Below are 6,136 nucleotides of genomic sequence, written 5' to 3' on the forward strand. Positions count from 1 at the left end.
TGAACTCTTATTTCTGTGTGTCTGCATTTAATTTTACTGACATAACACTCCCTTAAGAACTTCTTGGAGATCTGGTCTGGTGCTGGTAAATTCTTTCAGGTTTTGTTTATTTGAGAATATTTGTGTCTTTTCTTCCCAAATGAACAAAAATCTTGCCGGGTAGAGTATTCTTGGCTGAAATTGATTTTCCCTTAACACTTTGAATATATTTTCCCATTCTTTCCTCGCTTGCATTGTGTCCGATGAGAGGTCTGCTGTTAGCCTGATGGGATGTCCTTTGTAGGTAACTTGCCGTTTTTCTCTTGCCAATCTTAGTATCTTGTCTCTGTCTGTGGTTTTGGTCAGCCTGGCTTTAATGTGTCTTGGAGAAGATCTTCTTGGTTTGATTATATTTGGGGTCCTTTATATTTCTTGGGACTGAATCTTTGAGTGCCTCTCTAGGTTTATCTTTTATAAAGAACAGATTAGATTCTAAAAGCCTCCCAAGACTACTGAGCCAAGTCAGAAACTAATCATCAGATTGTGCGTTTAAGTACCTGTACTTGAAAGTTATTTTGGGGACTGTCAGGAAGTGAGTTCTTTGTTTACCTGCCAGGCAGACCTGTGATGGTAACAGGCAATCTTTCTAAGAGCTTCTGTTGGCTTTTTTGAGATCTATCTTAGTTCCTTAGCTTTCTGGTCATATCTTCACATATGACATTTCTGTCAAAGCCCTGGCAATAATCAGTATTTACAATTTCTCATGCAAAGCAACAGGTATTATTGAACTTATGCAAATAACAATTCTGCCACAAAATAAGAATACTCACAGATATTTTCCAATTCCAGAAGCATCAGGAAAGGAGAAAAGTTTCTGGTTCAATTTTTAAAAATTAACGAATTGCTGAACCTATCAACAGCTCAAAAGAAGACAAAAATCCTTAAATCTGGAAAGCAAAGCATAGAAGAAAATCAGTAATATTTTAATCAAAAGTCATAAAATTCTATTTTACCTGTTTAGTATCATGTAATTAATCTCTCTTCTGTTAAATTTGCAGTGTTACTGTGGTCATATCTTTCTGTTTAAATTCTGGAAGTTAACATTCAATGTTATTATTGATCTTTCTGGACTTGTCCCTACCATTTAGTTGGCCATTTTCTTGGTTGTTTTTTGTTCTCTTATTTCTGTGTGTCTGTCTTTAGTTTTTCTGGTATAGCACTTCCTTCAGAAATTTTTGAAGAGCTGGTCTAGTGTTGGTAAATTCAGTTTTTAACTTTTTTTCCCATATGAAGGATAATCTTGCTGGGTATAGTAATCTTAGTTGATATTGCTTTTGATTTAACACTTTGAATATATTTTCCCATTCTTTTCTTGCTTGCATTGTTTCTGATGAGAGGTCCAATGTTAGCCTGATAGGGTAACTAGATGTTTCTCTCTTACTGATTTTAGTATCTTGTCTTTGTCTGTGGATGTGGCCAATCTGGCTATGATGTGCCTTGGAAAACATCTTCTTGGGTTGATTCTATTAGGGGTCCTTTGTATTTCTTGGGTCCGGATATTTGAGTGCCTCTCTAGTTTTGGAAAGTTTTCTTGCAGGATTTCATGAAATAGATTATCAATGACTTTATAAGTTTCTTCATCTTCTGGGTTACCAATTATCCAGATGTTTGGGTGTTTAATGATATGTAGTATTTCTCATATATTAGCCACATTTTGGGTTTATTTTATTTTATTTTATTTTTTAGTCTTTTAGGTGATTTTTTTCTAGGTCAGAGGTTTTGTCTTCTATGTCTGAGATTCAGTCTTCTGCATGATCTAATCTGCTTTTCATACTTTTTTCTTTTGAGAGGTTTTTGCTATAGAATGCATCACTCGCCAGAAAGACAGAGAGACAGAGAGATAGAAAGCAAGAAATCACCCTCCGGGGGGATGGCCACACAGCAATCCCTTTCCTCCAGTCTCCTTTTGGGATCCTGGGCACGCATGTACATGCGCCTGGCGTGAGTTTAAGCCATCGGGTCCAGGACTCGAACTGTGGTTGGCTACAAAGGAGTTCAGTGACATAGCCATTACACTAACTGTTGGTCCTGCATACTTTCAAGGGAGGTTTTGATTTCCTGTATTATAGCCTTCATCTCTGACAGTTCCATTTTTATGGTGTGCATTTCTTCTTTCAAATCGTGGAAGGATTTCCTCACCTCCTGAAACTCATTGTCTCTTTTCTCTTGCATCTTGTGGAGTTCATTGTCCCTCTTCTATTGCATCTCAGTTAGTTTTCTCACCATTAGTATTCTGAATAGTTTATCAGACATTTCCACGAGTTCCATTGTACTGTCTGTGGATGATGAGGGATTGTTTTTGTTTGTTTGTTTGTTTTTCCCCTTGGGGGAGAGGTATTTTCTTGGTTTCTCACATTTTTTGTGCCTCTGCAATGGTTTCTGGCTATCTGATGGATTATATATTTCTTCCTAATTTCTTGGAGTTAAATCTGAGTGTTTAGAGGCATTTGGAGGGAGGTGATCCACAATCTGCTGCAGTTCTGTTTCCTTGACGCTCACCACACAACCTGCACTTTTGCTGTTGGAACTGGATATCACAAAGGCCTCCCAGTTTCTAGGGAATAAACCCACCTGAGCTACACTGTGGGGCTTAGGCTGAGAGTTCAGAGGCATGCAAGAGGAGATGAACCATGCTCTTTCTGCAGTTCTTTCCTTCTCCATACTGCTCATTCTGCAGTCTATTCAGATGTTTGGCTACTGTGCACCTAGACCTGTCTAGACAATGAGTGTGTGGAGGCTGTCTAATTTTTGGGGTCTGAACGGTGAAATTGGAGCAGAAAATCTTCAGTTACCCTAGTCCCTGAAAGGGGCAGGGCACAACTCAGATGTAGATGGCTTCTGAAAGGGCCTGTGATTTGCCTGTACTATCTAATTTTGGGGGTCTGGAGGGTGAAGTTTGAAATGTCAAGTTTTTAGAAAATTAATCTTAATTTAAAATTAATTTTACATTTATCTTGAAGAAAATGATCATTTATTGTCCCCTTCATAATTCTCAGAAATAAAATATATAGGACAAAAGAAGAAGTATTTATACTTTGCAGTAACTACATTTTAGGGCTTATTTTTACCTTTTTTGATATCTGGGTAAATCCACTGTAATCTAGATTCTGTTTCTAGCACTCACTGGTATTGCTCCTGGTTGTGTCATCAAAATTCTCTTTATTAATAAATTCGGCAAACAGTTTTACCACTTAACCTTCTTTCTCCTTGGCTTTCATGATCTCACATTTTCATATTTTCCTCCCACATATCTGGGTGTTCTTTTATGTCTTTTATAGAGCACTCTCCTTCTCTGCCATTTCCTTACTTATGAATATTCTTGTTCATACTATCAGAGACTGTTCTATTCCCTTTCCTGGTATCCTTTCCCTTCCCTTTCTCTCCTCTCTCCTTCTCTCTTTACCCTCTTTTCTAAAATTGTCTTATTTTTAAATTTCTCTTTAGGCAATATCACCCTTTTCTTTGTTGATTGTCATAAATATCTATACCCAAAATACATCCACCTGCCTATTGAATTTCTTCTCATAGGTGACTCATAGGCACTTCATACTCAATGTGTTAAAACTTCTCAAATCTTGCCACGCTACAGTGGCACATAGTAAAACCACCACTTGGGAGGCTGAAGGCCAGATAGTATGCTAAGATTCAGTTCCTGGGCCAATGTAAACAGACCTATAATCCCAGCTAATTGGGATACAAATGCAGGAAGATAGAGACATATACCTTGTCAAAAATATCTCTTTTTTTGGCCACCCCATGGCTTGGTGGTTAAGGCAGCTGGATCTCACATGACTAGCCATGTGGTATGAGTTCTGGACTAATAGCTTGAAAAAACATGCTGGGCATGTGTTCATTCTTGTGTGCCCAAAATTGCAAAAGGAGGAGAAATGGAGGAAAAGGAATTAGAGCATAACCATGTACCATGAAAGTAGCGGTTCTCTCTCTCTCTCTCTCTCCTCTCATCACAAATGGGAAAAAAAGCCAAACAAAACAAAAACCTTGAACGTTCTCAAATCTCTTTCCCCTTCTATATTCCCTGGCTCAGCAAATAGCACAAATATCCACTTAGCTATCCAATTCATAAATTCAGAGAGGTTTTAAACTCTTTTCTCCTCAGTTTCTTCAGTCTTATCAAAATCATCCTATATCAAAATTACCACATCTTTCAGTTATGACTCTGAAGAAGACAAATCAATATAGTCACTTTAACGCCATTGTCCCTCCAAGACAAAGTTCCATAATCTACAACCTAAATGACAGTAACTGCCTCTAATTAGTCTCCTTGCTTCTGATCTTGCATCCCACTACTCTACCTCTGCCCTACAATATGCCCTGCTCACTGCAAACACATGCTTATTATGCATTCTTCACCTATATTTGTAGTTTTTAATATGACACTGTCAATCTGATCACATCTTTCTATGGCTCCCTCTTTCCTTCTTGATAAAAGTGAAAATTTTTCAATATTTTCACTTCCAAGGTTCTGCATGATTCATTATTGTTCATTTCTCTGGCATAATCCTGAACCTCTTCTCTTGTGGAAGTATACATTAACTATTCCTGATAATAGTTTCCCAAATTTGTTATCCACTCTCTTCTATAGTTCTTTTTTCTATTCCTCTATTTTTCTCCTTTCCAAATGCTTTGCCTCTATATTTTCAACATCATCTTTTACTTAAATTGATTGTCTATCATCTCTGCTTACTTGTGCCTTCCTACAAATCTAACTTGCTTAGTTCTTTTAATTTGAGCTTGATGTCCCTCCTTTGTGCCTCCATACACTCATCTTTGGGTGTGGTTTTTGACACACAGTGTCTGTCCTTAATGGATGGGGATCTCCAAAACCATAAAATCAATAAAAGAAAATGTAGTGGAAACACTACATGACATCTGCCTGGAAAAACTTCATAGCCAATACCTTGAAAGTACAATAAACCAAAGCAGAAATAAACAGATGGAATTATAGCAAATGAAAAAGGTTTTCCACGATAAAGACAATCAGCAGAGGAAGAGGCCTACAGAATAAAAGGAAATATTTGCGAATCAACAACTGACAGAGTTACTATTCAGAGTTCATAAGGAACTCAAATAATTCAACAGCAATAAATAAATAAATATTGTTTAAAAATAGGCAAAAGAACTTAAATAGACATTTCTCCAGGGAAGATATACAAATGGCCAACACACACATGAAAAAAATGTTCACCATCTCTAACCATCAGGGAAATGGAATTCAAAACAATAAGATATCACCTCACCTCAATTTGAATGACTATTATAAAAATAAATAAGTAAATAATAAGAAATGCTATCAAGGAAGTGAAGAAAGGGGTACTCTCACAAAGTATTGGTGGGAATGTAAATTAGTACAGCCATTATGGAAAGCAGTGTACAGATTTCTAAAAAAATTAAACATAAATTTACTATATGATTCAGCCATTTCACTTCTGGGAAATGAGATCAGTATATCAAAAAGACACCTGCATTCCCATGTTTATTGCAGTGCTATTTATAATAGCTAAGATATGGAATCAATCTAAATGCCTATCAACAGTTGAATGGATAAATAAAATGTAGTATATATACACAGTGGAACACTACTCAGCCATTTTTAAAAAGAAGAAATTGTATCATTTGCAACAACATGGATGACTCCAGTGGACATTATATTAAATGAAATAAGCCAGGCACAGAAAGAAAAGTGGCCTCACTCATATGTAAAAACTAAAAAAATTTAATCTCATGAAAGTCAAGAGTAAAGCAGAGGTTGCCACAGACTGGGGACACTAGACAGGAGGGGGAGATTGGGAGAGGTTGGTCAATGGGCAGTACAAGGCTATAGCTCGATAGGAGGAACAAACCATGATACTCTAACGTGCAGTGGGAAACTAGAGACAACAATAATGCAACGTATAATCCAAATAGCTAGAAAAGATTTTACACGTAATCACAATAAAGAAATGATTACTATTTAAGGTATAGCTGGTGGCACAGCAATGATGCTGGATCCATATGGATGATTCCAGATTGCTTTCCCAGTTGTCCTGTTCATGTAAAGGAAGATTCTGTAGAGGAGCTGTCTCTCTCTCTCTCTCTT

This window comes from Tupaia chinensis, unplaced genomic scaffold (genome assembly GCF_000334495.1).
Source record: "Tupaia chinensis unplaced genomic scaffold, TupChi_1.0 Scaffold000289_1, whole genome shotgun sequence".
Classification (NCBI taxonomy): Eukaryota; Metazoa; Chordata; class Mammalia; order Scandentia; family Tupaiidae; genus Tupaia; species Tupaia belangeri.